This window comes from Physeter macrocephalus, chromosome 16 (genome assembly GCF_002837175.3).
Source record: "Physeter macrocephalus isolate SW-GA chromosome 16, ASM283717v5, whole genome shotgun sequence".
Lineage (NCBI taxonomy): Eukaryota > Metazoa > Chordata > Mammalia > Artiodactyla > Physeteridae > Physeter > Physeter macrocephalus.
The window spans coordinates 26,891,710-26,916,897 of record NC_041229.1 but is presented as its reverse complement, the minus strand read 5'-3'; the positions used below and the strand labels follow the sequence as shown (position 1 = coordinate 26,916,897).

General features: G+C 38.0%; 1 protein-coding gene across 2 annotated transcripts in view; it reads left to right on the top strand.

Annotated features, from left to right (window-relative positions):
- GRIA4 (glutamate ionotropic receptor AMPA type subunit 4) overlaps window positions 1-25,188 on the top strand; it is a 529,194-nt gene that overhangs the window by 344,537 nt on the left and 159,469 nt on the right. The gene's annotated exons all lie outside the window — the stretch shown is intronic.

Here is a 25,188-nt window from a genome sequence, read left to right as displayed (position 1 = left end):
AGATATTGTAAGTAAATACATTACCACCACAGTGAAGATGGTTTTCAAATCTCCTCACAAGGAAGAATACTTTAATAAAGCTTTCAGTAAGTATCTGTTGATTTGATTTGAAGCATACAGGAAAAGAAAAAATTGAACTTTGTCAGTGTGTTATATGAAAGAAAAATATCATCAAATAATGGATAACACTTGCCTTGCCCCTAATCCTGCATATCATGATAAAGCTTTAAAGGCTGTATTTGGCCAAAATTGCAGTGAATGAATGCCATCTAGTGGTTTTATAAATGTTTGCTCATATTTATCTACAATATGTTAGGTTAGCTAGACAATAATGTAGCATGTTTTATTGGTTAGTTTGCTACATGCAGTTTATTTGCATAACAATATGATTTGATTCGTAGTAATAACTTACCAATTTGGAAGTTTATTTATAAGAACAGTTAAGTACTCCACTATACATATCAAAGCCAAGATATGTTTCAGAGATTTCTCCTTAATATCCAGGAACGCTGAACTAGATGCCATAAGTTTCCTTCTCCAACTATAATTAGCATTTGTAAATGTTAAAAGTAAAAAAGCATGTAGTATTTCTTTTAAAGTTCTCGTGAAGCCAGACTATACTGTAAGGAAAAATGACAGAGTACTCTCCTCCTGTTACCCTTTTATAGAAGAAGAAAAAAAAACAAACATTTGATTGATGAATTGTGTTATTATTCTATTAGAAAATGTTAATTTTAATCTGTACATCAATCAGGTTTATTCCTCAGGGAGTCCAAGAAATCAAGGTTGTGATGATATGAGGTATATGAAACTTTTAGTGTGCATTTATGGAATCCAAGAAAAAACTCTCCTACTTTCTTAAGCAAGACCTGGTCACTTCAGCTCAAACTCCCATTCTCCTTCCCTCCCACTCTACCCCTGTGTTGAGAGTTTGAGTTGTTTGACATGAACAACTGAAGCTTTGTAAATAACTCTTCATGAATCCCACAAAACAGTCTAACATCTTCTAACAACAATTCTAACATCTTCCTGTCAGTGGGTGAGTAAGGCTCAGAAAGACCCTCTAGTTGCTAAAAGCCTTGTGCTTAAAAGACCACATCTGAAGAAGGCAATTGAGTGCCTAAAGCACACTGACCCATTTCAGAGGCTTAGCAGGTTTCTAAGAAGAAAACCAGCACACCCAGGTGCTATGGATAAACTTGTTGAATAAATAAGCCTTAAATAAGCTCTCACTAAGAGAACCAAGCATCTTACTTTTGTTATGACTTCAAAGAAATTATATTTTTTCCAGCTTTATTGAGATATGATTAATATATAACATGGTGTAAGTTTAAGGAATACAACATTATAATTTGATACACAAATATATTGTGAAATGATTACCACAGTAGGGCTAGCTAACACCTCCATCACTTCACATAATTACAATTTCTTCTTAGGGGTGGGAACATTTAAGGTCTACTCTCTTAGCAACTTCTAAGTGTATAATACAGTACTGTTAACTATAGTCACCATGTTGTACATTAGATCCCCAGAGCTTAGAAAACTTGAGTGTCTACCATTACCATTTCTATTTTAATTTCTTCAGAATTCTAAAAGGTTTCTTTTTTATCATGACTGCATAGTAATAATAAGACTATTAATAGACTTTTTCTCTTTAAAATGCAGCTCAAATATAAATCTCATAAATTGTAACAAAGTCTACTCTACTGTAAGAATATATTGTGTTCTTAATTGTCCTATAAAATTTCTCCCCAAGAAAAACCGTTTTCTATTCTGAACATTTTTTAACTGTCTATATTTTAATTTCTGTAGATCTAAGCAAAATCACTTTTAATGTTTCTTGACTCATCTAAAAACAAGAGCTAATCCAAACTTTGTCAGGAACTTGTACATTTACTTCAATAACTCTGTTTCAATATCCTCTTTAATAAAATGAAATAACAATAGAAAACAATTTCAGAGACTCAAACAAAGCATTTTTTAAAAGTAAAATGTTAAGTAATCTTGATCAGAAAAATGTCTCTGATTTTTTCCTATTAAAGTATAGATGATTTTCAGGTGTACAACATAGTGAATCAATATTTTCATAGATTATATTCCATTTAGAGTTGTTATAAAATATTGGCTATATTCCCTGTACTGTACAACATGTCATTGAATCTTATTTATTCTATACATAGTAGATTGTACCTCTTAATCCTCTACTCCTGTCTTGTCCCTCCCCCCTTCCCTCTTCTTGCTGGTAACCACTAGTTAATGCTCTATATCTGTGAGTCTGTTTTTGTTTTGTTATGTTAATTACTTAATTATTTTTTAAATTCCACATATAAGTGATAACAAAAAGTATTTGTCTTTCTCTGCCTGACTTATTTCACTAAGCATAATACTCTCCAGGTCCATCCATGTTGTTACAAATGACAAAATTTTATTTCTTTATGGATGAGTAATATTTCATGCTATATATATATGTGTGTGTGCGTGTGTATATATATATATATATATATATCTCACATCTTCTTTATCCATTCATCTGTCAATGGACACTTTAATTACTTCCATGTCTTAGCTATTGTAAATAATGTTGTTGTGAACATTGGGGTGCATGTATCTTTCTGAATTAGTGTTTTTATTTTCTTCAGATATAAATCCAGGAGTGGAATTCCTAAATCATATGGTAGTTCTATTTTTTTAATTTTTTTAAAGACCTCCATACTATTTTCCATAGTGGCTGCACCAGTTTACATTCCCACCAAAAGTGTACTAGGGTTCCCTTTTCTCCATATTCTTGCCAGCATTTGTTATTTGTGGGCTTTTGACGATGATAACCATTCTGACAAGTGTGAAGTGCTACCTTATTGTGGTTTTGATTTGCATTTCTCTAACAAATAGTGATGTTGACCATCTTTTCTTGTGCCTGTTGACCAACTCTGTCTTTTTTGGAAAAATATCTGTTCAGGTCTTCTGCCCATTTTTTAATCAGGTTGTTTGTTTTTTTCATCTTGTGTAGACTGTTTATATATTTTGGATATTAATCCCTTATCAGTCATATCATTTGTAAGTAATTTTTCTCATTAACTAAGTTGTCTATTTTGTCAATGGTTTCCTTTGATGTGCAGAAGCTTTTAAGTTTAATTAGGTCCCATTCGTTTACCTTTGCTCGTGTTTCCTTTGCTTGAAGAGAGTGATCCAAAATATATTGCTATGACTTATGTCAAATAATGTGTTCTGCATATGTTTTCTTCTAGGAGTTTTATGGTTTCCAGTCCTACATTTAGGTCTTTAATCCATTTTGAGTGGTTTTTTTTGTATATGGTCTGACAAAATGTTCTAATTTCATTCTTTTATGTGTAACTGTCCAGTTTTCCCAGCACCACTTATTGAAGAGACTGTCTCTTCTCCATTGTATATTCTTGCCTCTTTATTGTAGATTAATTGACCATAGGTTCATGGGTTTATTTCTAGGCTCTCTATTCTGTTCCACTGATATATGTGTCTTTCTGGTGTCAGTACCATACTGTTTTGATGGCTGTAGCTTTGTAGTATAGTCTGATGTCAGGGAGTGTGATACCTCCAGCTTTATTCTTTTTTTCTCAATCTTGCTTTGGCTATTCAGGGTCTTTTGTAGTTCCATATAAATTTTTGGATTATTTGTTCTAGTTCTGTGAAAAACGTCCTTGTATTTTGATAGGGATTGCATTAAATCTGTACATTGCTTTGGGTAGTATGGACATTTTTAAAATGTTAATTATTACAGTTCATAAACATGGGATACCTTTCAAGTCTTTGGGTCAGCTTCAAATTCCCTTCATCATTGTCGTAGTTTTCAAAGTATAGGTCTTTAACCTCCTTGATGCAATTTTAAATGGGATTGTTTTCTTGCTTTCTCTTTCCCATAGTTCATTATAAGTTTATAGACTAGGAACAGATCTCTGTATATAAATCTTGTATCCTGCAACTTTATTATATTGGTTTATTAGTTCTAATGGTTTTTTAGTGGAAACTTTAGGGTTTTCTATATATAGTAATATGTCATCTGCAAGTAGTGACAGTTTTACTTCTTCCCTTCCAATGTGGATGCCTTTTATTACTTTTTCTTGTCTTATTTCTGTGAGTAGGACTTCCAATACTATGAAAATAGAAGTGAAAATAGAAGGCTGGGCATCCTTGTCCTGTTCCTGATTTTAGAGGTAAAGCTTTCAGCTTTTCACTGTTGAATATGATGTGACCTGTGAGTTTGTTATAATACTAAACTGACTCTACAAGAAGTGTTAAAATGGAAAAGAAAAGGCTACAAGAAGTGAGAATTTATAAGAAAGGAAAAATCTCAGTAGTAAAGATCAAGCAGGATCAGAGCAGACACCTGGAGCAGGCTCAGGCACACAATGTGACAGCTCTGGCCTGCCAGTTAGAGCCGCAGGCCAATCCCAAACTGCCTCCTCTGCACTCGGTACACCCTTTTCAGGTGCAGGTCTAGGTCCCAGCCAGCACCATCATCTGCCTTCACCCTAGTGAAGAGTTGCAGCAGAGCAAGAGGGGCTGGACCAGGCTGCCAGTGTGGGCTGTGGTGTGCTCTGGGCCAGCTACAGGAAACTGGTCAGAACCCCAGGGAGTTTTCAATCTGCTTCCTGCACCTTTTCCCAAAAGCAAGTGTGTCTGCACATTCTTCAAGAGTAAAGTGTCAATTTCTTACAGCCTCGTGTTAAGTCCAACTGGTTTTCAAACCAGCTAAGTGGACTTGTCTTCTCAGTGCAAGATCCCAGGTATGGGGTGCCCAATACGTGGTTCGAACCCCTCCCTCTCGAGGGAGAATGTCCAATCCCATGATATCCTCCTCCTTTTCTGTGTCCCCTGCTAGGGATGGGGGCTCTGACCTGATTTCTTCTCTTCCCTCTCTACCCATCTCAGTGTGGATCTTTCTTACAGTCTTGTTAGTGGAAGAGATTTTCTGCCAGTTTTCAGTTGTTTACAGCTAGAGTTGTTCCACATATATAGATATATTTTTGATGTGTTTGTGGGGGGAAGTGAGCTCGATGTCCTCCTTCTCTGCCATCTTTATCTCCCTTCAAAAAATGCCTTTGACAAATGGTAGCCCTTTCTCAGAAGATAGTGAAATTAATACAATGAGGATAAAGGGATGTGTTAATAAATTTCTAGAAGGATGGGCACACTTCATATTGTGGTGACATGCTGTCAATAATTACTTCATTGACATTTTAATTTGTATCAATTTTCAAAAACATAATGGAAATAGCTCACAATTTTCTCTCAAAATATGTTAATGAACAACTGCTTCAAGAAACACTTTATCTTCTGTACATGTTTTCCAAATTATTTTTATGCTATGAACTAATTAGTTTTTATAAATGTATTGCTAGTTAAAATAGCAGTTAACCACATATTCATTCAAACGTCTCAAAACAGGAGTTTCAAAACAAGTATTTGAAAATGTTTTAAAGTTATATTGACTTTTCCACCCTAAATTACACCATAGGAAAAAAATGAGAGAATTTATGTAAATATCACCCACTGAGCTATTTAAGGCAATAGAAATATAGCAAAACTACCAAGTTAGACTTATTATATTGTTTGTTTCATGCTGCATTAAAGCAAATTACATTTTGTCTCTCTAAATCCAATGGGCAATTTGGTTCACTCATCTGCAGAGAAAAACTGTGAAAGGAAACTTAAAACTAAAGATACTTTTTGAGTATTTGTTGAATTTATGATCAATTATTGATAGACTTTCAATTTTTACTTAAAGTAATATACCATTTTGGACACTAACATTATTCATCTTACCTAGTTTTCTTCATCAATTATTTTACAGAGTAGCTCAAAATAGCTTAATATAGCTGGAAACAAATGAATTGTTTTTATATCAAAATAAGTGCCCACTATAAAGTGGGAACCTTTTCATATATTATTTATTTTCACACATATCCTTTGATTTTAATTTTGGACTTGATTGCTTACAAAAAGTCCCTAATGATTTTGTATTATGCCTTATCAGTTGGACATTTAAGTGTCAGACTTTGATTCATATGTGTAACCCAGTATACAAAAAAGCAGCAACAAACTTGATCTTAACTGTCTTTCAGGCATTAAAGATTATTTGAACAAAATAGCACTTAAGGCTAACAGTTGCTCACATATTTTTAATCCACTATAAAAAATACCCAAGAGTCATGCAGCTAGATTTCTGTGTTCTGTAGTCAGTGAAACCCTCCTTTTCTGGAATACAGTCTGGGCAGTGGGATGGCATGTACTTTTTTCTACCTCTTCCTTTGGTCAATTGACATATTCCCAAAATAATGATGTTTCCAAAAATGATGAATATTTTTAGTTTTTGAGAGATGGGTAAGAAATCTTTAATTGTTAATTTTTTTAAAGTAAGTGGAGTAACTTAATGCCTATGACTCTTATTCTCCTTACTTTAAATAAGGAGCATTGGGCTGAGATGATCTTGAAAAACCCTGCTCACTCTATAAGTCAATAATGCTATTTCCAATGAAGACTTCCTGATAATTGCATTTGATCCTGAAGCAATATATAATTTTACACATAGGTTATATGTTGAAAAGAAGCATGAAGTAAAACCTCAGTCAAGTGGCCATTTCTGTATATTCATTCATTCTACAAATATTTATTGAGCGTCCACTTTATTTAGGTCGGGCATTATGCTCTGCTGAAAATAAATTTATGAGCAATTTCTGTTCTAGTTAGTAACTCTTATCTGGTTAACTAAGGCTCAAACCAAAAGCATTTCCTAAAATCCTACTAAAATATATTCTTTCTTTTAGAAATATAATACATAGAAAATGGTCAAGCATCTCAGGAATTTTGCTATGAGTGCCAGTTCTTATTCAATGCATGATGATATGAAAGGCATTAGATAGAGAACTGGAACTATATTGGCCCTAGGGCAATTTATTTATTTGGTCGTAGGATGTATTTAAGGAGTCTAACCAACTATTTATCAGAAGATGGTATGAGCCAACCTTACAGCATGAAATAGATGTTTAACAAAAGAATGGGGAAAAATGGCTCTACAATTGGCTCACAGTTATCTCAAACTGCCTCTAATACATACCCAAATTGGTGCCCCTTTCAACAGTATTCTCGCTTTCACTATATGAAAGGGAAATTCAGAGTCCCATTAGAAACTCAGATAATTGGCAAACCCAGTGACCTTGTCATACTGTTTGAAAATTAATCAAAAAAGCCTAAAAGCCATGACTGACCTCTCAGAGGTTTACATCACCAAAGGAAGCCAATAATTCTAATCTCAGGGCATGATCAATTAGAAAAAGGAAAATTCCTTACAAACAGAAATATGGCTGTTTGCACGTAAGTGGTGAAATGTAGACATAGCCCCCAGCTAACTTATCCTAAATCCAAGGCTACCTCCTTACCTAGTACTATCTAAATGAGATGTCAGATCCCAGACAGGATTTTTGGCAAGTTGCCAAATGTGTGGCAACAGATAAGACTCTGTTTATTTAGAGTTTGCATTTATAAATTTTCAGAATTCTCTAACATAAAAAATTGCACTAAATCAAGAACTCTACCCAATCCACCTCCACTTCCAAAAACATCTCTGGCTCTGAATAAAGCATCAAAAACACCCAAAGGCTTCAGTAGCCTGCCTCTTATGCCATAACTGGTTGTATCATTATCTAGAAGGAAATACGCGTTTTATTTAGTTACTGGCTAATGACCATAAAGTCATTTTTTCACACTAAAATTTTAAAAGACAATACAAAAACAAGAGTAAGGGATAGACGAGACAAAAAGAAGTTCAAGGAGAAGAGTAAAGCTACCTTCAGTTATAAGGAGCAGTCACTGAAGAAGAAATCTGATAATTGGAGATAATAGCTTTGATTATTTGAATCATCTATAGGATTAAACAGCACACATTCTAACAGTAGGAATGAGTCAAGAGTAGTAGACTAGACAATTCTACCCTTGATTCCTAATATATTAATTCAACATCTATGTGCCAGACATCATTCCAGGCACTGCAGGGCTGTACAAGGATGAGCAAAACATGGTCCCTACACTGAGAATGCTTACACTCAAGCTGGGAACTCAGAAACACGAATAAATAATTACAAAACAATTTGATGGGTTCAGAAACAGAAGTATTACAAAATATATTATGAACCCAGAAGATGTGGTGACTGAATATAATCAAGACAGTCAGAAATGTTTCACAGAGAAAACAGACATTTAAATTGAAAATGCATTGTATTTTTCCAGGTACAGAAAAAAGTAAGGATATTCCAGACAGAAACAATTGCAAAAACAAGGAGGTCTGTAAAAGCTCAGAAGGCAGATACTGTTGTGGGGAAACCCAAAAAAACTTCTTGGCCAACCCATAGTTCTAGCTGATAAAAATCGGGCGGGAGCAAATGTAGAATTAGAGTGGCACAGTAATTTAAGATGAAGTGGTAAAGACCTGTAATAGCAAGAAAATGGATTCTTTGTGCTGTATTAGTTTAGTTATCTGTCTTTGCTGTTGACATATCTCCATCAGAGCAGGGTCTATTCTTATTATTTACCAATATATTCCCAGTGATATGAAAGAGGATCAAAAACTTATTGTTAAATAAATGAAAGTCTGAATGAGCTTCACTTGAAGACACAAGCAAGAGATATTTCTTTTATGTGTTCAAGGGAAGAGCACCCAGTAGCACCCGGAGTTTCTGAAGGTAAGCTCTCAGTTATCTGAGAAGCTTTCTTGTCCAGAATATCTCACCCACCAAAGATGATGGGAAATTTGGGTTTTCTAGAGTTTGTTGCATAAGCTTAAAAAAGCATAAGAGTTTCGTTTCCATATATTAAAGTAACAATGCATAAGATGCAACGGGAACAAATCAGGCACTCAAATTACTACAGCAAAGAAATTATATCAGCAATTTCCTACACTATAGTACTGGCAGAGCTTGCTGCTTTTGCTTCATTATAAAGCTGCTTTTGCATATAGAGCTTTGCTCAGTCAGGAACTGCAACAAAATAAGAGGAAATTAAAAGACATGAGGTTATGTCCAAAAAAAGGAAAATTTTACTTCTTTCATTTTACTTTTTGCCAAACTGATTTGAATGTACAAGCCCCATTACAATTCATGGGGTTTGTTGTTTTCATAGAAAATGAAAATACATTTACATATCTCAGTCAGACTAGTATAAATTTGTGGGAATTAGAAAGGGGTCTCTAATTGTCTCTTATCTACTGTTGCCATGGATGGAGCTATTCCTAATTTTCTTATAAAATGTTTTAAAAAGATAAATTGAAAAGTAAAGAAAGCAAAGAATATAAGTGTTTTTGAAAAAGAAAAATATAGTTTTTGTCTTAAAAGAATTGTGAATTCTAGGATTAAATTGTGTTCAACTAAATTTGTTTTAGTTGATGCTGTAAGAATATTTATTAGAATAGTTTCCATTATTATTGTTGTCAGAAACATTCAAAAGCTCAGCTTTAAAAAAAAAGATAAAGAAAAATATTCTTGATAATTTTAGAAATATAAAGTAAATTAGTTTTACTAGCCTTAAATAGAAAGCAGCTGCATAGAAGTATCTACTATGGTTTAGGGAAAGAAAAGCACTATTTCTCTTTAAATAGAAAAGAGAACTTCATAACTTATTTCAGTAGAATTTTGCATCTACTCTTCAAATGTTTAAAAGACAGTGAAATTAACAAAAAAAGAAGTAAAACATTCAACAATACATTTGAGGACACTTTTCTGAATATTGTAAACATTATAAATATATTTACTCTTTATAAATTCTAGAGTATATTAAATAGTTCAGTGATAAAGTATACTATCTGCCAGTAGATGAAGTGATTAATCTTTTTGATCACTTTGATTCAGTCAGAAAGGTAAAGGAATAAATTCACTCCTAATTCCCCCTTTAGGATCAACCATATAATCATTCAATACTCCCCTACTGATTTTCTGTGTTTTCTCTGAGCTCACATACAACTAATACCAAGTTTAAAATCAGATTGTGGCGGAAAATTAAAGTGGTCTTGTTCTTACAAAAAGGAAAAAAGAAAGAAAGAAAGAAAGAAAGAAAGAAAGAAAGAAAGAAAGAAAGAAAGAAAGATAGAAAGAAAAAGAGAAAGAGAGGGAGGTAAGAAGGGAGGAAGGAAGGAAGGAAGGAAGGAAGGAAGAAAATAAAGGTTCACATAATCACTGGCAAATGGAAGAAAGATCAAGATTAGATATAGGGAATTTATTTTCTATTTTTTAAGGTTTTTTTCAAGGTCACATACCAAATGATTGTTACATTCTTCTAAAGTCCAGGCTTAAATTGTATCTGTACTTGCCCTATGTCTTTCCCTTTAAAACCATAGAAACTATACTAGAAATATATATATTTGAATTCTATTTTTATAATTAATTCGTGTCTATTTCTGCTGATTGTTATCATAATGTAAACTTAAAAGTCAAATATTCTGTGTAAGATAATAATATATTACAAATATCTTGCAGCTAACAGAAGAGAAACAATTTTTCTTGCCTCTTCCCACCCCACCTTATCATTTTTCTTTCTTAACATGTATACAACACTCATCTATTTGCTCATTTATTCAGCAAATATTTATCCAATACCTACTAATTTCCAAGCATTGTATACGAAGTTAATCAATTTCAATCCAGGGACCAGGACAAGGTGGCAGAGTAGGAAGATCCTCGACTCACTTCCTCCCACAAACACACCAAAATTACAACTATATGTAGAGAAACTATCTCTGAGACCAACCTGAAGACTAATAGAAAGACTTCCACAATTAAATATAAAAAGAAAAAGCCACATTGAGATGGATAGGAGGGGCAGAGACATTCTCTAGCCAGAACCCACACTCCATCACTGCAACTCATTGCTGGAAGGAATATCACAGGCTCAGAGGTCGTCCCTGAGAAATGAGGGCTCCAAACCCCACATTGGGCTCCCCAGCCTGGGGAGCCTGCATTAGGAACATGAACCCCCATAGTGTCTGACTTTGAAAACCAGCAGGGCTTATTTCCAGGAGAGCCAGAGGGCTATAGGAAACTGAGAATCCACTATTATAGGGTTCACACTTTAAAACTTAACCTCTCCCAATTCCCAGCACAGAGACAGTAGTTTGAAAAGCACCTCAGTCATACATGAAGGAGATTAATCAACTAATTTTAGGACATATGCCTGAGGAGCAGGGATCTGTAGGAACTTTCTCTGGGTATGGAGGAACTGGTGGATGCCAGATTGGGGGTGTGTGGGTGGGTGGAGGTTGTGGCTCACTGTCCACCTTGCTGGCCCAGCTCTATCAGGTGTCATTTTTGGTTCTCCCTATCTAATCAACACCACTCACTTTGCCTTGCATTCACCTTGCTTTGGACCAGATCCAACCAGCAATCCCCCAAAGCAGACCTGGCAAGCTCCCTCAGTAGGCACTGGAGCCCCTCCAAAGTGGCCCCCCACACCACCAGTCCTGTCAGGCACCCATGGATGTCACTGATGCCCCCCAAAGTGGCTCCACAGAAGGGCCCAGCCCTGCACATAAAAGCTTTTGTAACAGTTGCAGCTGGGCCTTAGAGCCAGACTCACCAAAGGCCAGCCCCACAGAGCAGCTCTCCCACAGTAAGCCACAACAAGAGGGCACACACACCCAACACAGAGGATACTCCTGGACGACCTGACTCTGGTGACCAGGGAGACCATGCTGCTGAACCTCAAAGGATACCTTCTACGCAAGGCCACTCTTTCAAGACAGGGAGATATAGCTGATCTATGTAATACATAGAAACAAACACAGAGAGTTAGGCAAAATGAAGAGATAAAGGAATATGTTCCAAGTGAAAGAACAAAGCAAAACCTAAAAAAAAGAGTTAAGCAAAATGGAGATAAACAATCTTCCAGATAAGAATTCAAAGTAATGGTCATAAAGATGCTCAGTGAACTTAGAGGAAGAATGAAGAAACACAGTGAGTACTTTTTTACAATGAGAACGATTTATGAAGCAATTATCGATGAGAAGGACCTGAAGACTAGCAGAAAAGATCTTTTACAACTAAAGATATAAAGAAGGAACCACAACAAGACTTATAGGAGGGGTGAGACACAATATAGTCAAGTCCCATACCCCCAGTGGTTGAGCCACAAACAGGAGGATAATTACAATTGTGGCAGCAATTTTGGGAAGCTCCTTCTACCACATAGACACTGGTGCTAGCAAATGTTATTTTGGAATCCTCCTGCTAGCTTATAGTGCCAGGACCTGGACTTGCCCAGCAGCCTGTTGGCACCAATACTGGGATGCCTCAGACCAAGCAGCTAGCAAGGCAGGGACACAGCCCAGTCCATCAGCAGGCTGACTGCTATAGCTTCCCCTGAGCCCCCAGCCACCCTAGGACCTGGACCCACCCACCAGAAAGCCCAGGACAAAGACCCACCCACCAGTGTGCTGGCATTAGCCCCAGTATCCCTGGACCCCTGCAGCCAGAGACCCCAGGACCTGACTCCACCCACCAGTGGGCTGACACTAGCCCTGGGACCAGCCTAACCCACGGCTGGGCAGGCACAAGTCCTAAGGCCCCTGGGCCCTGGCTCTACCACCAGCCGGCTGAAACCAACTCCAGGACATCCAAGGCCCTGCAGCCAGAGACCCTGGGACTCCACAGGACTCTGCTCTGCCAGCAATCACCTCTAGCCCCAGGACCACCTGGGCCCAGGCACCACCCTTCAAGGGGCCAACACCAACTCTGAGATCCCTGGAGTCCTGACCCAGAGACTCCAGGACCCACCCACCAGCAGGTCAATACCAGCTATGGGACACCATGCATGCCATAGCCAGTTGTGTCAGGAACTGGCCTTGCCCATCAGTGGACAGACACCAGCTCCAGGATCCCCAGGGTCCTGTAGCCAGAGACTCTGGAACCAGACTCCATCCACCAGCAGGCCAGTACTAGCCCTAAGGACCTCTGGGTCCCAGCCCTGGCAATCAGCAGGACAACACCAGCTTTGTGACACCTTGGGCTCCTCTACCACCCACACTGGGACCCAGCCCCACTCACCCATAGGCCAGTGCCAAATTTGGGACATCCCAGATCCCACAGCCACCTATTTCAGGAGCTGACCTTTCCCACCAAGAGGCCAAAACTAGATCCAGGACACTTGGTCCCACAACCAACCACCCAAGGACTTGAATCCACCCACAAGCACTAGCCCTGAGACACCCCCCCACCCCCAACCAGGGCTCTACAGTCAGCCAACCCATGACCAGACGCCACCCACAAGCAGCTGGCAGCCTCTAAACAAGGGCAGAGCCTGACAACCAATTGGACCAGGTGCCAGCTATGCTAACCAGATCACCCACAGTAGTTAGCCCACCACAAGGGAAGAGCCCATGCAGCACACAGAGGGGAAACCTCTAAATATATAGCTCTTGTGGCCAGAGGGGTGTGTGCTGGTGGGATGCATAGGACATCTCCTACAAAAGGCCACTTCTCCAAGATTGGGAAATGGAATCAATCTACCAAATACATAGAATTAAAAACAGATAATTAGGCAAAATGAGGTTACAAAGGAATGCATTCTTAAAGAAGGAACAAGATAAAACCAGGGAAGAAGAACCTAGTGAAGTGGAGATAAGCAATCTACCCAATAAACCGTCTTAGGCAATAATCATAAGGATGCTCAAAGAACTCGGGAAAAGAATGGATGAACACAGTAAGAATTTTTAAAAAGAGTTAGAAAATATAAAAAGGAACTAACCAGAGTAAAGAATACAATAACTGAAATTAAAATACACTAAAAGGAGTCAACAGTTAATTAGATGATACGGAAGAATGGACCAGAAAGACAGAGTAGCAGATATCACTGAAACTGAACAGAAAAAAGAATTTTTAAAAATGAGCACAGTTTAAGAGACCTCTAGGACAACATCAGGCATACTAACATTCACATTATAGGAGCCCTAGAAGGAGAAGAGAGAAAGGGACATGGAACATATTTAAAGACAGAATAGCTGGAAATTTCCCTAACCTGGGAAAGGAAACAGACCTCCAGGTCCAGAAAGTACAGAGGATCCCAAACATGATCAACACAAAGAGGACCACACCAAGACACACTGAAATTAAAGTGGCAAAACTTAAAGATAGAAAATATTAAAAGCAGCAAGAGAAAAGTAACAAATTATGAACAGGAGAACTACCATAAGGCTATCAGCTGCTTTTCAGCAGAAACTCTGCAGGCCAGAAGAGAGTGGCACAATATATTTAAAGTGATGAAACAGTAAAACATGCAACCAAGAATACTCTACTGAGCAAGGCTTTCATTCAGATTTGAAGGAGAGATCAACAGTTTTATATCACAGTTTTAGATCACAAAATAGTCCACAAAATGTCTCAGTAAATTTCAGAAGATTGAAATTATATCAAACATTTTCTAACATGATGCTATGAGACTAGAAGACAAGCAAAATCTAAAAGAGTTCAGCACCACAAGCCAGCTTTATAAAAAATGTTGAAGAGACTTCTCTAAGCTGAAAAGGCCACAACTAGAAATATGAAAATTGTGAAAGGAAAATCTCATTAGTAAAAGTAAATACACAGTAAAGATAGCAAACCAACCATGTATAAAGCTAGTAGGAATGTTAAATGACAAAAGTGATAATATCATCTATATCCACAGTAAACAATTAAGGAATACACAAAACAAAAAGATGTAAAATATGATGTCAAAAGCATTAAACATAGACAGGAGAGTAAAAATTCAGGGTTGTTAAAATGCATTTGTACTTAAGAGATTAGCAACTTAAAATAATCACATTTATCTATATGAATTGCTATATACAAACCTCCTGGTAACCACAAACCAAAGATATATAATAGATATACACATTAAAAAAAAAAACAGAAAAGAGTTCAAGCATTACACTAAAGATAGTCATTGATCACAATGCAAGAGAGCAAAAGAAGAAGAAAGGAACAAAAAAAAAAAAGAAAGAACTACACAAACAACACAAAGGCTGTTTCTCCTACAGTGTAGATTAGCCACTTAGTAGCTGCTCCTATATTCTTCCAAGTGACAAGGCTATTAACTTTCTTACTATTTGTAATAGTATACCCCCAACTTTCTGACCTAGCACTTAACCTAAACTCCTTAACTCTTCCTTGACCTGAGGAATACCATGCTAATCAGTTGTGTTACTTTGCATGTACCTGTGCTTAACAGCTAGAACAGTGAACCAGTACATGGGATGGAGGAGGAAGAGTTCCTTAGTCACCCTGGGGGCAGTTTAAGTGCTGTGAAATTAAACCTGTTCTAAGTGTACTTGTATGCATTAGTTGTATTGTAATATTATTTGTTAAAGGTAGTAATTACATATATATGAATTTATTGCTGTAATTTCTGACAACATCCAAAAAATAAAATCTTCCCAAATCATAAAAATACACAAAGTCAATTAACAAAATGGTAATAGGTACATACCTATCAATAATTACTTTAAATGTAAATGTACTAAATACTCCAATCTAAAGACATAAAGTGGCTGAATGGATACAAAAACAGACCCATATATATGCTACCTATAAGAGACTCACTTCAGATCTAAAGGCACAGGCACATACAGACTGAAAATGAAAGGATGAAAGAAGGTATTCCATGCAAATGGAAATGAAAAGAAAGCCAGAGTAGCAGTACTTATTTCAGACAAAATAGGCATTAAAACAAAAATTATAACAAGAGAAAAAGAAGAACATTACATAGTGATCAAGGGATCAATCCCTTGAGAAGGTATAACAGTTGTAAATATATATGCACCCAACATAGGAGCACCTAAATACATAAAGCAAATATTAAGAGACATAAAGGGAGAAGTTGACAGTAATACAATAATGGTAAGGGACTTTAACACCTCACTAACATCAATGGACAGATCATTCAGAGAGAACAGAGAGAAAATTAATAAGAAAACAGTGACCTTAAATGACACATTAAGCTTGCTGGACTTAATAGATATGTATAGAACATTCTATTCAAAAGCAGTATTCTATCCATTTTTTTCAAGGGCACATAGAACATTCTCCAGGATAGATCACATGCTAGGCCACAAAATAAATTTTAAATTTATTTTAAAGTAAATAAATTTAAGAAGATTGAAATTATATCAAACATATTTTCTAACACAATGCTATGAGACTAAAAGTCAATTACACGAAAGAAACTGCAAAAAACACAGACAGGTAGAGGCTAAACAATATGCTACTAAACAACAAATGCATCACTGAGTCAATCAAAGAAGAAATAAAAACATATCTGGAGCCAAAGAAAAATGAAAACACAATGATCCAAAACCTATGGGACAAAGCAAAAGCAGTTCTAAGAGGGAAGTTTATAGTGATAAAAGCCTACAACAAGAAACAAGAAAAACCTCAGATAAACTACCTAATCTTACACCTAATGGAACTAGAAAAAGAAGAACAAAACCCTAAGTTAGTAGAAGGGAAGAAATCATAAAGCTCAGAGTAGAAATAAATGAAATAGAAACAAATAAACAAACAAAAAACCACAACACAATAGGAAAGATCAATTAAATTAGAAGCTGGTTCTTTGAAAACATAAACAAAATTGATAAAACTTTAGTGAGATTCATCAAGAAAAAAGAGAGTGGGTCAAAATCAATAAAATCAGAAATGAAAAAGAACTTATATTCAACACCACAGAAATACAAAGGATCATAAGAGCTTACCACAAAAAATTATACACCAGTAAAATGAACAACCTAGCAGGAATGCACAAATTCTTAGAAATGTACAATCTCCCAAGACTGAACCAGGAAGAAATAGAAAGTATGAACAGATCAATGACCAGTAATGAAATTAAATCAGTAATTTAAAAAAACAACCAACAACCAAACGTCCAGGAGCATATGACTCCACCAAACATTTAGAGAAGAGTTAATACCTCTACTTCTCAAACTTTTCAAAAAAAATTGCAGAGGAAGGAATGCTTCTGAACTTATTCTACAAAGCCAGCATCACCCTGACACTATCCAGACGAAGATGCCACAAAACAAAGAAAATTACAGGTCAATACTCCCAATAAATATAGGTGCAAAAATCCTCAATGACAAATAATTCCATGATACATTAAAAGTATTATACACCATGAAGTGGGATTTATCCCAGAGATTCAAAGATGGCTAAATATCCCTAAATCAATCAATTTAATACATGACAATAACAAAACAAAGGATAAAAATCATATGTTTAACTCAATAGATGCAGAAAAAGCTTTTGACAAAATTCAACATCCATTTATGATTAAAAAAATACTCTCAATAAAGTTGGCATAGAGGGAATATACCTCAACTTAATAAGGCCATATATGTCAAGCCATCAGCTAACTTCATACTCAAGGGTGAAAAGCTGAAAACTTTTCCTCTAAGATCAGGAACAAGTCAAAGATGCCCACTCTCACCATTTTTATTTAACATAGTATAGGCAGTCCTAGACACACTAATCAGACAAGAAAAATAAATGAAAGGAATCCAAGTGGGAAAGGAAGTGTAAAACTGACACTGTTTGCAGATGACATGACTATACATAGAAAATCCAAAAGACACCACCAAAAAATCCTAGAACTCATCAATGAATTGAGTAGAGTTATAGGATTCAAAATTAATATACAGAAATCTGTTGCATTTCTATGTACTAACAATGAATGAGAAAGAGAAATTAAGAAAACAATCCAATTTACATCACAAATAATAAAATATCTAGGAATAAATCTAATAAGGAAATAAAAGACTCATACTCTGACAACTTTAAAACATTGATGAAAGAAATTGAAGACAGTACAAATAAATGGAAAGATATATGGTGCTCATGGATTGAAAGATTTAATATTGTTAAAATGTCCATACTCCCCAAAGTAATCTATAGATTTAATGCAATCCCTATCAAAATACTCATGGCATTTTTCACAGAACTAGAACAAATAATCCTAAAAGTATGAAAACACAAAAGACCCTGAATAGGCAAAACAATCTTTAGAAAAAACAGAACAAAGCTGGAGGTATCATGCTCCCATACTTCAAACTATACTACACAGCTATAGCAATCAAACTGTATGGCAGCAGTCCCCAAACTTCTTGGCACCAGGGACTGGTTTCGTGGAAGACAATTTTTCCATGGACCGGAGGGGAGAGGATGGTTTCAGGATGATTCAAGCACATTACATTTATTGTGCACTTTATTTCTATTATAATATATAATGAAATAATTATACAACTCACCATAATGCAGAATCAATGGTAGCCCTGAGCTTGTTTTCCTGCAACTAGATGGTCCTATCTGGGGGTGATGGGAGACAGTGACACCTGAAGTGTGTTGCTTATGTCCAATCTACTCCATAATCTCTTTTTGGTTGCTGTCACTGCTGAAAACCCTGCTTCACAATGATAGGATGTAGGAAATGAAAGCAGGCTTTTCAGTGCTTTTGTGGCAATCTCAAGATATTCCACCTTGATGTTAACCTAGAACGTATGGAGATTTGAAGTTGTCTCAAACATACTTTTAAGGCCACCATCATTTGCGGTCTCAAGTAGTTGATCCTCTTCTAGCAAGACAAAGTTGATTCACCTGGCTTATTCACAAATGGTCTTGGATCCATTCCTTCCCAGTTTGGGGGTCTTTTGTGGTTGGGAAGTGATGCTCAAACTCTGGAAACCTGAGATAGGTGATCATGCACCATCTAGGAGAAAGAAGGCCCTGGCTCAGTCTCTCAAAATCTCTGCTAATGTTTGAAACATGTCAAAACTCCCAAAGTTCACTCATCGCCCCCATAATTCTAGCTTGGCTTTGAATGCAGCCACTTGATCTGCCGACTGGAACACAGTTGTCATTCTCCCCTGAAGTGACAGATTGAGTTTGTTGCACAGGTTGAATATGTCACACAAGTAAGCAAGTTTTGCGACCCATTCTATGTCACTGAAATGTACTGCCAGTGGTGACTGTTTTTCTGAAAGAAATCTCTGGGGTAGCCTTGTAACTCAAAAACTCTGGCCAGTGATCTACCTTTAGAAGGCCATCTCACTTCTGTGTGTAAGAGAAGACGTGTGTGCTATGAGTCCATCTCCTCACAGAGCTGTGCAAACAGAAGTGAGTTAAGGGCCTGTACTTTTATGTGGTTGATAATTTTAATCACATCTTACAAAACGTTGTTAAGTTTAGGTGACATTTTTTGGCTAACTAGCATTTCTCTATGGATGACACAGTGCATAGAATCACATTCAGAAGCAATCTCTTTGACCCTAGTAGTGAAACCAGAAAGTTGTCCAGTCATGGCAGCTGCTCTGTCTGTGCATACACCAACACAAAATGACCAATTCAATTTTCCTGATATGTAATCATTCAAAGATTTGAATAGTTCTGCAGCTGTGCTGTTGGTTAAGTGCACATAATATATCCTCATGCACATCCTCCTAAAAAATATGTCACACAAAAACAAGTATTGTTGCCTTGTTGTCAACATCAGTAGACTCATCAACCTGGATTGTGTGCCACGGTGACTCATTAATCTTCTCTAACAATTGTACCTCAATATCCTCTGCTATTTCATCAGTTCATCCATTTATGGTGCTAGCTGAAAGAGGAACACTCTGTTGAACTGCACCTTTTGAACTGCAGCCTCTCCTAAAAGTTTACAACAAATGTCCTTAGCAGCAGGCAGGATCAATTCTTCATGAATAGTAGAGAGTTTCTTAGCTTTAGCAATGTGGTTAGCCACTAAGAATGATGCTCTCAGTGCAGACACATTTGATGAAGTGGTGACCTTCAATAATTGCTTCTGTTATTAATGTTCATTCTTTTTTCTTTTGAAAAACCCCAAAGCCTTGTCTTTGAATGCAGGGTTCTTGGAAAATGTGAATCACCTGTTGCAATGAACCCATAATTTAAGTAGGACTCTTGGTATTTTCTTTTAAATGCAGCTTTCTTTTTGTTGGCAGTCTTAGAGTCTTCCGCTGTCTCATCATTGGGTCTTTCCCCCTTTTCAAAGAAGCTCTCTACCGATGTTTGTTTTTTACTCATTTTGGCTAGGGTTAGCTTGTGGGCTTACCAAAACTGTGACTGAGACAAGTGTGCAGTGAGGGAAAGAGGTGCGGACAGAAGTGGTAAATAAAATAATGTTTGGGCCACGCAAGGACTAAAATAAGTGTTGGATTCTGACTTAAAGCCTGCCACCAGATGCAACTGTACAATTGAAGTACATCAACTCACTTGCCACTATAAAGTCTTCCACCAGATGCAGCTTGTCACTTGCCACTCACTGATAGGTTTTTTTTTTTTTGGCTGCTTTGGATCTTCATTGCTGCGCATGGGCTTTCTGTAGTTGTAGCAAGCGGGGGCTACTCTTCATTGTGGTGCACAGGCTTCTCATTGCAGTGGCTTCTCTTTTTGTGGACCATGGGCTCTAGGCATGAGGGCTTCAGTAGTGGTGGCACACAGGCTTAGTAGTTGTGGCTTCAGGGGTCTAGAGCGCAGGCTCAGTAGCTGTGGAGCATGAGCTTAGTTGCTCCATGGCATGTGGGATCTTCCCAGACCAGGGATCAAACTCTCGTCCCCTGCATTGGCAGGTGGATTGTTAACCACAGCACCACCAGGTAAGTCCCTACTGATAGGGTTTTGATATGAGTCTACAAGCAATTGATTTATTATGGTCTCTGTTCAGTCAAACCTCTCTACTAATGATAATCTGTATTTGCAGCCACTCCCCAGTGCTAACATCACCACCTCAGCTCCACCTCAGATCATCAGGCATTAGATTCTTATAAGGAGTGTACAACCTAGATCCCTCACATGTGCAGTTCACAGTAGGGTTTGCGCTCCTATGAGAATCTAATACTACCACTGATCTGACAGGAGACGGAGCTCAGGCAGTAATGCAAGTGATGGGAAGCAGCTGTAAATACAGATGAAGCTTAACTTGCTCACCCACCACTCACCTCCTGCTGCAGAGCCCAGTTCCTAACAGGCCACAGACCAGTATCTATGGCCCAGAGGTTGGGAACCCCTGCTGTATGGTACTGAACAAACAGACAAAGAGATCAATAGAACAGAATAGAGAGCCTAGAAATAAACCCACTCCATATGGTCAGTTAATCTATAACAAAGGAGCAAGAATACACAATGGGAAAGACAGTTGCTTCATTAAATTGTGTTGGAAAAACTGGACAGCTATATTCAAAACAGTGAAATAGATAATTTTCTCACACCAGATACAAAAGTAAACTCAAAATGGATTATAGACTTAAATGTAAGACCCAAAGCCATAAAACTTCTAGAAGAAAAATGGAACTAGGAACACCTTGCATGTATGTTCTTATTCAATTAAGCAATATGTTCAGATAGATTATTTGAAGAAAAGGAAATGTGTCTTTGTTTCATCATGAGAAAGCTGTTTTTTTTCTCATAAACAAGTTTTGCATTCATCAAATATCTAATGTGATTTAAAATGTCACTCACAAATATCTGTTTTAATCATTTTTCTCTTGTGCAAGATAAATTAATATTGGCCAAAAATATATCATTTTTCTGAATTGCTTTGGCCTAAGGAAGGCAACAGGGTGTAGTGAAAAAAGTATGAAAATTCTAGTCAAAAGACCCAGGCTGGAGTCCTACCTACATCACTTAATAGCTGTATTTATTCTGTGTTTTTATTTATGAAAGCAAAGAATTGCCTCCTCCACCTACATCTCATTAAAATTATTTTTTATATAGCTTCTTAAAAAAAGTCTGTTTAATTAAAGAAGAGCATGCTACTCACTGGTTCTTTCAATCTATAACGTGCATTTCAAATTCATAATCACAAATTCCATAGAATCTTTTGTGCCTCTTTGCAAATATTTTAAATCACTAAATTAAAATGCAGTTAAAATGGATGTCTGCTAAGAGATGTTCATAGTTAACATGAATGAGAATCATTTTAGCCAAGCTTTGTGGGTATAGAATTTTAGAACCACCATAATTATCAGAGAGAAGGATATATACTCTACAATGTGCTTTTCTGAAGCTATTGGCAGTTACCATAATGAGATGGAGTGTCATGGAGTGGAAATGAAACACCCAAATATCAGCATTTGCTTTTCACTCATAGTTCTATGACCCTATTCAAATTATATTGCTTATAGGGCCCTGAATGAGGGAGAGGTGTATATAAAGTGATCTGTGATCTGAAAGGATGAAAGTGAAGAAATTTTTTAACATTTGCAATAAAGTCAAAGAAAGAAACAAAAGCAAACCAGTACTAAGAATGGGTGTCCTTAAGGTATATAAGACAATATGAAGGAGGAAATCATGAGTCAGGAATATAAAAGTACTGGTTTGTTCCTATTTCCCTATATAAGAGAATAAAGCTTTGCACAAACTTTAGATATCTAAATAAAAGTATTTTATGAAACTTGAATCCTTGATTATACATATAGAATATAATGTAGATGTGCTACACTACAGAGATGAAAAGTTTGGGACAATTTGCCAACAAAAAGTAAGTGTTTTTTACATTATTGATTTCACTACCACACTGGTAAGTTTTTTATTGGGAGGCTGTCTTAGTTTGGTTTCCCCTAGAAACAGATTTTAAGACAAGGATGTATGTGTAATCAGTTGATTTAGGAGGGGAAGAACACACTAGGAGCAGAGTGGAGAAATGCAGTCAATAAAAGATGCCTTTATCTAGGAGATTATCATGTGAGTGACAGGGGCTTAATCTCATTTGAAATTAGTGTAAACTAACTAATGGAAGCTAGTGTAGAACATACATGTCAGAATCTTCTCACTTGTGAGGTGAGGAATTGAGAGTATTTATGCACCAGCTTCTGTCAATCGTTGTATGAGGGTTGCTGAGAAGGAGGGTATTAATTCCCTGGTACTTCTAACCTGGTCTCCCCACCTCCAAGGGCAAAGTGGGCTCTAGAGACCAGAGAAGACACTGAGTCAAGGAAATTCAGGGGCTGGCAGTTAGAAGGTGAGCAAGTATGCATTGAAATAGTAAGAGGAAAAACGTAGGTGGAGCATCAGTAGTGTTTATAACACTGACTAACAATACAGACATAGGAATTTAAGTTTGTACAGGATTCTAGAGCTCAAAGAAGGGTACTCAAAATCTTTTATTTGTAGTCAGTCAGCATCTGCTAGGAACTTCCAGTGAGAGAGAGATCACTACTTTAAGAGGCAGCCATCTTATTATGGACAACTCTCTTCGCCTCCCTTTCCCCTAAAAAGATTTTGTCCTAATTAGAAACTTTTATAATTTTTAACATTTCCAAGTATAGAAGAAAATGCATATGTGTATACACCTCATTATCTTTAAATATATGAAGAGAGTTCTCATTCCCTATCTTCTCCCTGAATCTCTTCTCACACTAAACAGCCTTAGTTCTTTTTGGTCAGGGATTCCTTATTTTCCTCTCCCCATTTGTGCATCATACTGAGGGCCTGCTGTTATCTTACAAGTTGTAGTTTAAGTCTTCAGGTTGTTTGCAAAAGTCCTTTGCCTTATGTCTTACTTTGATGGAACTGAAGTAAACTAAACAAACTAAAGCTTTTGTTTTTATCAATAATAATATATTTTGAAACATCTTAAAAATCAACATTCAGGGGACATTTGGGACTTTGGAATGTCTATTAAAAAAGGTATTAGTGAGGAGATCGAGGCAAGATGGCAGAAGAGTAAGACGGGGAGATCACCTTCCTCCTCACAGATACATCAGAAATACAGCTACACGTGGAACTTCTCCTATAGAACACCCACCGAACGCTGGCAGAAGACCTCAGACCTCACAAAAGGCAAGAAACTCCCCACGTACCTGGGTAGAGCAAAAGAAAAAAGAATAAACAGAGACAAATAATAGGGACGGGACCTGCACCAGTGGGAGGGAGCCGTGAAGGAGGAAAGGTTCCCACACACGAGAAGCCCCTTCGTGGGCGGAGACTGCGGATGGCGGAGGGGGAATCTCCGGAGCCGCGGAGGAGAGCACAACAGCGGGGTGCGGAGGGCAGAGAGGAGAGATTCTCGCACAGAGGATCGGTGCCGACCGGCACTCACCAGCCCGAGAGGCTTGTCTGCTCACCCGCCGGGGCGGGTCGGGGCTGGGAGCTGAGCCTCGGGCTTCAGTCGGATCCCAGGGAAAGGTCTGGAGTTGGCAGAGTGAAAACAGCCTGAAGGGGCTAGTGCACCACGGCTAGCCGGGAGGGAGTCCGGTTGAAGTCTGGAGCTGCCTAAGAGACAAGAGACCTTTTCTTCCCTCTTTTCTTCCTGGTGTGCGAGGAGAGGGGTTTAAGCGCGCTGCTTAAAGGAGCTCCAGAAACGGGCGTGGAGCTACCGAAGAGACAAGAGACTTATTTTTTGCCTCTTTGTCTCCTGGTGCGAGAGGAGAGGGGATTAAGCGCACCGCGTAAAGGAGCTCCAGAAATGGGCGCGGAGCTGCCGAAGAGACAGGAGACTTTTTCTTGCCTCTTTGCTTCCTGGGGCGTGAGGAGAGGGGATTAAGGGCACCCCGTAAAGGAGCTCCAGAAACGGGCGCGAGCCGCGGCTGTCGGCGCGGACAGCAGAGACGGGCGTGGGACGCTAGGGTTGCTGCTGCCGCCACCAAGAGGCCTGTGTGCGAGCACAGGTCACTCTCCACACCGCCCCTCCCGGGAGCTCGTGCAGCCCGCCACTGCCGGGGTCCCGGGATCCAGGGACAGCTTCCCCGGGAGAACGCGTGGTGCGCCTCGAGCTGGTGCAGCGTCACTCCGGCCTCTGCCGCCTCAAGCTCGCCCCGCATCCGTGCCCCTCCCTCCCCCCGGCCTGTGCCAGAGCCCCCGAATCAGCTGCTCCTTTAACCCCATCCTGTCTGAGCGAAGGGCAGACACCCTCACGACCTACACGCAGAGGCGGGGCCAAGTCCAAAGCTGAACCCCAGGAGCTGTGCGAACAAAGAGGAGAGGGGGAGGTCTCTCCCAGCAGCCTCAGAAGCAGCGGATTAAAGCTCCACAATCACCTTGAAGTGCCCTGCATCTGTGGAAAACCTGAAGAGACAGCGAAATATCCCAAGTTGAGGAGGTGGACTTTGGGAGCAAGATATACTATTATTTTCCCCTTTTTTCTTTTTGTGAGTGTGTATGTGTGTGCTGCTGTGTGAGATTTTGTCTG